The sequence below is a fragment of the Phoca vitulina genome, unplaced genomic scaffold (genome assembly GCF_004348235.1).
Source record: "Phoca vitulina isolate PV1807 unplaced genomic scaffold, GSC_HSeal_1.0 scaffold6, whole genome shotgun sequence".
NCBI lineage: Eukaryota > Metazoa > Chordata > Mammalia > Carnivora > Phocidae > Phoca > Phoca vitulina.
The window spans coordinates 50,764,029-50,776,411 of NW_022589709.1; positions in this window are offsets into that span (position 1 = coordinate 50,764,029).

Below are 12,383 nucleotides of genomic sequence, written 5' to 3' on the forward strand. Positions count from 1 at the left end.
ATCTTCCCAACAATTTATTTCATAAGACCTATGTTTCTCCTTCAATGTCCATGTGTAGTCGGAGGCCTGTGTATTTCAATATATTTTCATATGCTTGAAAATACCTCACTCCCCTTCTGAATACATATGTCTTCCACAGATAGCACACTCTTCTAGTTGACTTTGAGGGGCCATTGTAGAGAGGGTAGGGTCTCTGCAGAAGAAAATGGACATTTCCCATCCTCCTGACTTTCCTGATCAATGAGTTGCAGCACCATCCATCCAGGTGAGCGAGCTAATACCTAGGAGTTCCCCTTGTACCGCTCCCTCAATCCCCACATCCAATCTGTGAATGAGCGCTACTTATTCTGCCTGTCAAACGTCTCTCACTTCTCTGGCAGCCACCCAAGTCTAAGCTTTCAGCTTTGCCTGACCTATTGCAATAATCTCCTATCCCTGACTTGGCATTCTATCCCTGACTTTTGGCATTCTACCCCTGACTTTTGCCCACCTCTCTACAATCCATTCTGCATTCCACAGACAAAGTGATTTTCTCAGTATTAAGGAAAAAGCATTCAGTCGTGCACCATTCAGTCTGCTGTTAACTGTAAGGTTTTTGTAGATGCCCTTTGTTAGGTTAAGGGAGTTCTCTTTTGTTCCAAGATGGTGAAGTCATGAATGGATGTCAAATCCTGTCAAATGCTCTTGATATGGTAAATTACAGGAACTTTGTCTGTTGCCTAAGTACTGAAGGGAATTAGCTAAATGGGAGATAGAGTTGGAAGGACGGAGCAGGATGGTATTCTCTGAAATAACTGGATGTATTATGGCCTGGTAAAAGGGAAATAACGAGAGGCCATCTGGCAGTCTCTGCTGCCTCCATGATTCAAAGGCAACTGGGTACATAGCATGTATCTGAAACGACTGATTCCATCTCAGTCTGTGGTGGACAACTGGGATCCATTCTCCAACTCTCAGAGCACCATCTTGGAATGCCCCTAGAAAGTTTTGGTTAGTATTCATTCCATCTGCCTTGCTATCCTTCAACAAACAGCAATTATGACATCTCCAACATGAAATTGGGGGTGCAGATTACTTATTATTTACAGGCAGTCCTTGTAATTAGCTATTAAGCGTCAAGTGCCAAACCCCAATGCAAATCTACTCATCAGAAGACAATTAATTAAACTTGACTTTCTCATTAAAACCTATAGTTTTCCTAAACTTGCATTCAGATCATGGATTCCATGTGATGAATGTCACCTTAAAATTTGTCTTATCAGTCAGAGCACTCTATTTTATCCCACAAAATGGGACAAAATATTTGCAATACATACATCTGACAGAGAACTTGTATGCAGAATACATAATGAACTAATACAATTCAACTATGAAGACAGAAATCAATTAAATATAGGCAAAATATTTGAAACAGACTTCACAAAACAAGACCTATTAATGACCAATAAACACATGGGAAGACTTCAACATCAATAGCCATTAGGGAAATGCCAATTAGGGATGCCTGGGTGGCTCAGTCAGTTAAGCATCTGCCTTCAGCTCAGGTCATGATCCCGGGGTCCTGGGATCGAGTCCCACATCGGGCTCTTTGCTCAGCAGGGAGCCTGCTTCTCCCTCAGCCTGCTGCTCCCCCTGCTTGTGCTCTCTCTCTCTCTCTTTGACAAATAAATAAATAAAATCTTTAAAAAAAAGGAAAGAAAACAGAAAAAGAAAATGCAAATTAAAACCAAAATGGAAAAAAAAAAATGAGGTACTACTTCACACCCACTAGAATGACCAAAATGAAAGAGACAGACAATATTAAGTGTCAGTGAGGATGTGGATCCCTGGAACTCTCACACATTGCTGGAAGGAGTGTAAAACATTACTGCTACTTCCGAAAACATGTGGTAGTTTCTCACAAATTTAAACATATACTCACCATATTACTCAGTAATTCTACTTCAGGTATTTATCCAAAAGAAATTAAAATATATATCTACACAGGGATGTCTGGCTGGCTCAGTTGGAAGAGCATGTGACTCTTGACCTTGGTGTTGTGAGTTCAAGCCCCACATTGGGTGTAGAGCTCACTTAAAATAAATAAATAAATAATGTTAAAAATATATATACATATATATATGCATATATATCCACACAAAGACTTGTACACATATGTTCATAACAGCTTTTTCAAAATATATACAATAGCCCCAAACCAGAAACAACCCAAATGACCATCAACAGGGGAACAGATAAACAAATTGTGGTATATATAACTCAGCAATAAAAAAAAAAAAAAAAAGAATCCACTGATATATGCCACATAGGTGAATCTCAAAAGCATTATGAAAAATGAAAGAAGCTTTCACATTCCATTTATATGAAATTCTAGAAAATGTAAACTTTTCTATAGTAACAAAAAACAGATCAGTGATTGCCTGGGAGTGGGAAGAAGGGAACATTTACTGAACAGGATATAAGAGAATTTGGGGGAGTTATGGAAATATTCTGTATCTGGATTTAGGTGGTGCTGACATGTTTGTATACATTTTTCAAAACCCATCAAACTACATTTAAAATGGGAGCATTTAATTGTATATAAATTGTACTGTAAAATTCATTTTAAAAAACAATAAAACACAAGCTCCTAGATGCTCAACTAGCTGCCCATTGTCACCTAATACATAGGGTTGCAAAGGGGGCATCTACTACCCTGAGGCCCCTGCAGACAAACATGTCCCTGGCTCCCAGGCCATCATATAGTCTCTTACCACGGTGGATAGGACTAGCCCCACGTGAACCCCAACACGGGGACTGGACCAAAGGTTTGAGGGCCCTCTGTGCTCCCCTCACCCTCAGATCCCACTTAGCTTTCTCGGGGGAATGAAGGGTACTTCCTCCCAAGCAGGGAGCTCAGCTGGTCTCAGGAGGAAGGGGAGGAATGGTATAAGGAATAGAAGATATCCTTGTCCTGTTTACAACTCATTCAGGGACGACCATCATGGTTTATTGATGACTCACGCCAGGCTGAACATCGGGGTGAGAGTTTTCCACATGCTATCATATTCAATTCTTGTCCTAACCCTAAGCATGACTCCTTCTGTTAGGCCAGTTTAGAAAGGAAAAAGCAAAGGAAGCAGAGAAGCTAAGAAACCATTCCAAGCTTTCAGAGCTAGTATATGGCAGAGCTGAACCCAAGCAGCATGATGTCAAAGCCTGTGTTCTTAACCACCACACTGCCTTTGCTTGTGAGCTAGCTCTGCTTCCGACTGCTCATGCCCATCCTTCCCCTCAACACCCTGCCTAAAGTGCACACAGCTCGGGGCAGGCCCAGAGGACAGGGTTCTGAACAAACAGGACCCAGGCCCAGAACATGGAGTCCTGTTCTCCTCCCTGCTGCAGCTACATCAAGAGTGCCCAAAGTTCAGAATCATATTAAGTCATTTTCTCTATAATTCAAGTACAGAAATACTTTTGAGAGTCATACAGCATTCCGGCTATTCCTGTGTACTATAAATATGTAATTTATGGGGATAATGGGAACTCTGTGTCACATTCAAACTGAGAACTATCTGAAAGAAAGGAGAAAAATATCCCATCCTATTGAGTCATGGGGAAAAATACAGTATATCATAAGAGTAAATAAGAATGTAAAAACAGCTTCTGTTTGGAAGTGCAAATCAAATGTTAATGTGGCCTTGAGTTTATTTCAAGTATTTTTGATGAAGCATTTTCATTTTCACAACTCGTTAAGTCCCCCATATTAAACCAAAGTCAAATGATTTTAGATGCCTACTTGAAAACCCTTAAGATCAATGTATTCAACTCCCTTTGAAAAGAAGAAACAAACTGCAACTGTTCTTTGAAAACAGATTATCACGGCATATAGATCATTAGTTACTAAAGAACAAGATCCTTGAGGGTGGAGCCCCGGGTTGATTTTTCTTTGCCTGGCACAAAGCTCAGTGTGGGGTGGACACCTCATTTTTCTTGGCCCAACGCCCCTTTTTCTCAGAAGACGGAAGTCCTCTTTACTGGGAAAACTCCCTCCCCCACTCTGAGTCAAGTAAGAGTGGCCAAACCCAGCCCCCTGACCACACAGGGGAGAAAGCCAGCCCAGCTGGGTCTCAACGTGTCCTGTCCCAAGATTCTTCATACTTCCACTAAAGAAAGAGACTGAACAGGGACCCAAGATCCCAAGAGTTGCTGGTGCTGTGTTTCTGGCTGAGAGGGGAAAGTTGGTCTGAGAGAAAGAGCTCTCAGGCCTTTCTTCTCTGAGTGGGGATGCCCCCCAGCCACCAACTGGGTACCTTCCAGGGATTTGGTTACATGTGGGATCACACATCACAGACAAGGCACTGTGGGTCTAGAAGGTACCTGGGGTCTATTTCATTCTTCTCAGATCCAAGCTAAAATCACAAAATCAAAGCATTCTTAGCGGCCATTTATAAAAAGTAGCCATAGTTTTCAGCTTCTATTCTGCCTCAAGTACCCTGGGAGACATTTCAGGCCATTCCTATTATGTAATCCTCCCAACAAATCTACAGGGGAAGGAAGCTACTATTATTATCCCCCTTTTACAGAGACACAAACCAAACAAAACTGGATGCTGAATATTTTGAGATCTTTAGTAACTTGCCCACATTCACACCATCACTATTAGCCTTTTGCCCTTACTCTGAGGGCAGCTGTAACACTGTGTGGTCTAGACTTGAACTCCTCCTAACCATTCTTGTGTAGGCATGAATTATAAAAATAAATCTAAACTAAAAGCCTGGTACGAATGTTCTCATTTAAAAAAAAAAACAACATGGAGCTAGTAAGTGGGCAGCTGAACCCAGTGTCTAGAGCTGACCCAGCAAGCCCATCAAACTGGAAATTTCATTCACACACAGTATTGATCCTATACATGGGCACCAGGGAGGGCAGCTCAGGGCAGAACTAAGGAAGAGCCTTAGATTTTTACAGAATGTGCCTTTTTGAAAATATTTTTTTCCACTGTGGTGAATGTACATATAACTTACCATTTAAGCCTTTTATTTGTTTATTTATAGACTTTATTTATTTTAGAGAGAGAGAGAGAGCACGAGAAGGGAAGGGAGGGACGGAGAGAGAGGGAGAAGCAGACTCCCCGCTGAGCAGGGAGCCCGATGCGGGGCTCGATCCCAGGACCCTGGGATCATGACCTGAACTGAAGGCAGATGCTTAACTGACTGAGCCATCCAGGCGCCCCAAGAAGAGAGATTCTTAAGCAGGCTCCCGGCTCAGGGTGGAGCGTGACATGGGGCTCCATCTCACGATCCTGAGATAATGACCTGAGCCAAAATCAAGAGTTGGTTGCTTAACCGACTGAGCCACCCAGGCGCTCCTCCATTTTAACCCTTTTAAAGTGTACGCTTCAGTGGCATTAATACACTCACATTGCTCTGCAACCGTCCCCACCATCCATCCCCAGAACCTTTTCATCTTCCTAAACTGAAACTCTATGCCCATTAAACATAACTGTCGTTTCCATCCCACCCCCACTCCAGCCCCTGGCAGCCATCCTTTTACTTTGTCTTTATGAACTTGACTACTCTGAGTACCTCATGTAAGTGGTATAGTATATGCTTTGAATTTTCAACTCCTCCAAGTACTTACTGAAACCGACTACTTGTCCAGCACTGTGCTAGGCCTTATGAAGGAATATATAAAACATGAGATCCAATTCCTGCCACAGAGATCATTATGCAGCCGACTCTTGTACAACACAGTTTGTACTGTGCAGGTCCATTTATATGTGGATTTTTTTTTTTTTATCAATACAGTACTGTAAATGCACTTCTCTTCCTTGTGATTTTCTTAATATTTTTTCTCTAGCTTACTTTATTGAAAGAATATAATATATAATACACCTAACATACAAAATATGTGTCTGTTGACTGTATGTTATTGGTGAGGCTTCCGGTTTGCAGCAAGCTATTAGTAGTTAAGTTTTGGGGAAGTCAGAGTTATATGCAGATTCTCGACTCCGAGGGGGATGGTCAATGCCCCACCCCCTGTGCTGTTCAAGGGTCAGCTGTAGTTGAGCTGTGAAGGCAAGCCTAGATTCTAAGAAATGATGTGAATGTTCACATGCTTGATACCGACTGGAAGACAGGAGCAATGTAGGGGAGAGAGATCCTTATAAGCTGGTATAGTCTAAGAAAGCTTCATAGGAGTGATGACTTGAGGAATGAGAATGAAGTTTGGTTCGGCAGAGAGGAAGATTCTGGATTAATGAAATCATTCACAAATCCAGGCAGGCTGGATCTTCCCGAGAAGTCAGAGCCAAAGCCAATGGGCCACAGCATTCTGATCCAGTGTCTCTGAGGAAAGGATGGTAAACACTAGGTCTGTGAATCAGACTTCTGGTTGTATCCCCAAGATACACATGCAATGGTTTCCTTTTCTCCTACTGCAAAAGAGACACAAAAGAAAATCAAACATTCCTTGTTGTTGTTATTCTTTATAATTATCTCAGAAAATAGCCAAACCAGCTCTTTTGTGCAGGTTTGTCTTTTTCCGTTGGCAAAAGGAGCTGGTAGGGACTTCTGAAACTTGCGTGGAGTGTCTAATAGCAGGGTCAGGTCCCGTCAACTCAGACCACCGATGGGGACACGGCCCCCTGGAGTTGTGGTGAGATAAGCCTCCAGATGCTCACTCTAGCCAGTCCCACAGGCCGTTTAAACAAGCGGTCCACAACACCACCCCAGCCCTGCCAGCACTTTGAGCAACTGGCCGAAGGAGCATCACCCAACAGATCACTTTCGGAGCATAACCCTCACTAGGGACTCTGTGTAAGAACAGGAAGGCCTGCATCGCTGCATCATATCCCTTTGTTTTTTCTTGTCTGTTCTTTCTCCCCCTTTTTTTTTTTTTTTTTTAAAGATTTTATTTATTTATTTGAGAGAGAGAGAATGAGAGAGAGCACATGAGAGGGGGGAGGGTCAGAGGGAGAAGCAGACTCCCTGCTCGCTTCTTCTCCCTCTCCCACTCCCCCTGCTTGTCTTCCCTCTCTCGCTGTGTCTCTCTCTGTCAAATAAATAAATAAAAATCTTAAAAAAAAAAAAAGATGTGGTCGTAAAAAAAAAAGTAGTCCTTATTTTAGACATAAACATTCCTTACTGTGTCTCACAGCATATAGTTTTGATTCTGACTGTCCATTCAACTGTATGTAGGTTAACAGAAATTGCAAATGTGGGGCCAAATGAAGCAGCCAGAAAATGTACCATGGGCCTTTATGAGGAACTTGGCAACTCTAAGAGAAGAAAAATGTAAAATGGTAGCACGTGGGTCCTGCAAGCCTCCCACAGTCATAGGCATGGAGTAGTCCATGGTGAATGGATGCACATAAACCACAACAGAATACAGGATGGGGAACTAATGGATTCTGAAAAGGTATTGAAATTCTGAGATGAATCCTAGTACAATTCCTTCCTAATAGTTCTGAGAACTAGAAATCATTGTCTCATGCCTCCCTGAGTGCTCCCATAGGAGGGGCTGCTACCCGTGCTTTCCTCTCGTTCTAGTGACCTGGAAAAGGCCACCCTGGGGAGCACTACTTTCTAGAGGTGAGTACATGGGGGTGTTGCTGTCTGAGCAGCAGCTCAGTCTCCTCAGGTACACCAAGGCAGGTAACAGATGTCAGGGACATAGGAGAACTACAAACCATGTTGGAGCTACTTATTACTAACCCATCGTCCATTCTCTTGTTTATTACTTTCTGCTACATATTGAACAGGTTGAATCTCAAGAAGATCTCAGTTCTGACCCACAATATTGCAATAGTCTAATTGGCCTACTGGTCTCTAGTATGTTTTCTTCAAACACATTTCCCCTACTTCCCCAAAGCGGTATACTTAAAATACAAATCTCACTATTAACGCTGTTGCTTAAAACTTCCTCCAGGATAAACGTCAAGCTTAGTTCACTATGTTTCAAGCAAAAAGAAATGTGTACTTATACGTAATTACAGTGAAAATGTAGAGTTTCAAAGATATTTTTAAATAATTACAGAAGTCTTCAAGCAAAAAGCCATCCAATGAAATAAGCATAAAATCTATGTTAACATGTTTTCTAACATTGGATGATAGACAATGATCAAGATAAAAAAATGAGGAAGTTGGGTCTGAAAAAGCCAAGAGGTAAGGATTGAAAATAGTCCACTATGTAGGAATAACTTTTGTTACAATTGTAATTACAAATATAAAATGAAGACATTATATGAAAGACACACATTCATAGTTAACAAATTAAGCCTCTTCATTTTGGCAAGCATTTCTTTCTTACTCTCCCTGCTGCCCCAGGCCTGCTTCTTGTGATCACCTCTCAGACCACCCGCATTTAGCTCTTGTCTCAGTCATTGCATTTGGGGGAGCCCCAGCTAAGAAAGTAGGTACCAGAGTGGCTCCAGAAAGTAGAAGCTCAAAAATTCTGAACCTCCAAACCTCAGGATGGGATTTTGGAACTGGATTATTTAGCCCTCTGATGGTAACAAGGACCCCACTTCTATGGGTAAGGGTGTGATGATATGCTTGGTGTGCTGTAACTGAAGGATAAAAGTTCTCAACTGTAATGGATTAAGATGAGGAACAGATGAAAGAGGAAATGCTGGTTTATTCAGTAGCTTTGGCTGATCCTATAAAATATATACATCTAGAAGCAGCTAGCCTGATACACCATTAGAACAGTCTATTAAACGTCAGCTAAGGTGTCAGTTGGGGAATGATGTCCCATGAGGTTAGGGCACTGGCCTCTAGGATAAATTGTATACATTAAATCAATGATATATGGGTCTGTGTCCCCAATAACTAGAATACATGGATTCTAAACACTATATAAGCTTCCAAGCACCACAAAACCTGGATCCAAAATTGTCTATTAATATGGGTATTATAAGTAGCTAGATCAAATGAAATCTTGCCACTTGCAACAACGTGGATGGAGCTAGAGTATACTGCTAAATGAAATAAGTCAGAGAAAGACAAATACCATGTGATTTCACTCATACGTGGAATTTAAGAAACAAAACAAATGAACAAAGAAAAAAGAGACAAACCAAAAATAGAGTCTTAACTACAGAAAACAAACTGATGGTTACCAGAGGGGAGGTGGGTGTGGGGATGGGAGAAATAGGTGATGGGGATAAAGAGTACCGTTATCATGATGAGCACTAAGTAATGTATAGAATTGTTGAATCACTATATTGTACACGTGAAACTAATATAACACTATATGTTAACTATACAGGAATTAAGTAAGAAAATAAATAAATAATTTCTTAAATGTTGCTAGATCATACCCTTCTCCCAATCCTCAGCTCTTCAAACTACGTCCCACTTTTCTCTAGGTCGGCTAAGCTGTAGGCAGCTGCTAACCACTTCTCCCACTCCCCCACCCCCACACACACGAGTAATTCTGAGAACACTTTTCCAGCCAATCTTCCCCATCCCATTGCCCATTCCTGCAACTCTGTTCCCCAAGTTCCAGGTCTGATTTTTCTTGGCAAACTTTTCTTCCTCCCTCACTTCCTCTCCTGTCTTCCTTCCTGCCTGCCCTCTTCCCTTCAGATTCTGCGAAGAGGCATACAATTAAGAAAAAACTAAGTAATCCAGGGAATCAGGACAAAAGGAAAATAAAAGATTAGCACAAAGAAAGTTGACCATATGGAACTGGTAGGTAAGTGTTACAAGTTGAATTGTGTACCTCCCTGCAAAAAAAGGTGTTGACATCCTAACCCCAGGTACCTGTGAATGTGGCCTTATTTGGAAATAGGATGTTTGCAAAGGTAATCAAATTAAGAGAAGGTCATTAGGGTGGGGTTTAATCCAATATGACTGGTGCCTTTATTTTTTTTTTTTAAGATTTTATTTATTTATTTGAGAGAGAGAGAGTGCACTCGCGCCTATGAGCGGGGAGAGAGCAGGGGTGGGGGGGAGGGGCAGAGGGAGAGGGAGAAGCAGACTCTCCGCTGAGCATGGAGCCCGACATGGGCTTGATCCCAGGACCCTAGGATCATGACCTGAGCCAAAGGCAGACACTTAACCAACTGAGCCACCCAGCCACCCCTATTTTTTATTTTATTTTTTTAAGATTTTAAGTAATCTCTACACCCAATGTGGGGCTCGAACCTACGACCCCGAGATCAAGAGTCACATGCTCCACCAACTGAGCCAGCCAGTCTCCCCCAACATGACTGGTGTCTTTACAAGAAGAGGGAAACTTAGACACAGATACACAAGGAGAAGGGCATGTGACAACAAAGGTAGAGACTGGAGTGATACAGCTGGAAACCAAGGATGGCTGGCCACCACCAGAAGCTAGGAATAGGCAAGGAAGGATTTTCCCTACAGGTTTTAGACAGACTATGGCCCTGCTGACACCTTGATTTTGGACTTACAACCTTCAGAACTGTGAGAGAATAAATTCCTATTGTTTAAGCCACTTAGTTTGTGGTAATTTGTTACAGGAGCACTAGAAAACTAATAGAGTAGGCATCCCATATATTTGACTCTTAGTCTCTTCCTAGCAGCTGAAGCAGGAAACTGTTACATGATCCACAGGGCCCACAGGATTAAAAGATCCTTATTTGTTCAGGGGATACAGAGCTTTTCATGACACTGAGAGTTCAGAGAATGGTCTCCACTGGGTCCTACAGAAAAAAACTTCGGGAATCAATTCACAACTATAGTTGATGACATCATGACACTTGCCCCAATAATAAATTTTATGCAGCTATTTCCTACAAGGTGCACATCCAGGAATCAGAAATGAAGAAGAGACATTATTACCAACTTTACAGAAATAAAAAGGACTATAAAGGAATACTAGGTACAACTGTATACCAACACATTAGATAACTTGGATGAAATGGACAAATTCCTAGAAAGATACAAACTACCAAAACTGACTCAAGAAGAAAGAGATGATCTGAGTAGACCTAAAAAATGAAAAGACTGAATTAGTAACCAAAAAACTATTCATAAAGCCCAGGCCCAGATGGCTTCACTGTGGAATTCTACCACTTATTTTTTTTTTAAGATTTTTAAAATTTAGTTTATTTGAGAGAGACACAGAGAGAGAGAGAGAGCAAGCGAGCACAAGGCGGGGAGGGGCAGAGGGAGAAGCAGACTCCCCACTGAGCAGGGAGTCCAACACAGGGCTGGATCCCAGGACCCTGAAATCATGACCTGAGCCGAAGGCAGACGCTTAACCAACTGAGCCACCCAGGCGCCCCTCTATCAAACATTTAAAAAAGAATACCAATTCTTCACAAACTCTTCCTGAAAAGAGAAGAGGAAGGAATACTTTTCAACTCATTTTATAAGGCCAGTATTACTCTGACACCAAAACCAGACAAAAACGTCACAAGGAAACTACAGACCAAATGCACATATAGAACGTACCAAAAGAGTATGTTCCAAGTACACAGCTCTATAATTTTATGTCTTTGGGTTTTTGGTAAGGTCAGACAGCAGATTTCAAGGCTATAATCTTTGGGAAGCATCTGGGGGGTAAATGTTCTGTGTTACCAATGAAATGCAGGTCTTTATGCTTTGCCAACTTCTAGAGCAGGGGATAGAAATGAGGTCTTCTGATGAAAACGAAATGTTATTTATTTATTGTTAAATGGTTGACGAAAGTTAGGGGAACTGCCACTACCAAAGAAAGAACTAAAGAGCATTTTTCATGCTGAAACTTAAAGAAAGAATGTGGGACAAAGAAGAGTTATTAGATATTTGAGATATATTTTATAATTTATTTAAAATTTCATTTAAGGGGCGCCTGGGAGGCTCAGTCCTTAAGCATCTGCCTTTGGCTCAGGTCATGATCTCAGGGTCCTGGGATCGAGCCCCACGTCGGGCTCCCTGCTCAGCGGGAAGCCTACTTTTCCCTCTCCCCCTGCTTGTGTTCCCTCTCTCCCTGTGTCTCTCTCTGTCAAATAAATAAATAAAATCTTAAAAATAAACAAATAAAATACAATAAAATTTAATTTAAAACTACAAGAAAGAGATTTTAGCTTATAAGGAAGTTTAAGCATTGACTCAAACACAGAAAAGACAGGCTGCATTTCTCTGGACTTCAAAAATAAATCCAAAACACATCTTGCTAGGATAACAAACATGTAATTCCAGGAGTCCAAATCCTACACTTTTTCAAGTCTTGCTCAAATGTTGCCAGTTTAAAAAAAAAATGTAGCTGTTTTCAAATTAGTGTGGCACTTGAAAGTTTCCTTTTACATCATTTTCCATTTTCTTCTTTGAGTTGCATTTATCTTACTATCTTACTGAACAATCTCTAGAATCTCCAGACTCCTACTCAGGTTTAGAATAGTGCTTTGCTCATAACCAGCACTTACTAAAAACTGTTCCATGAACTAA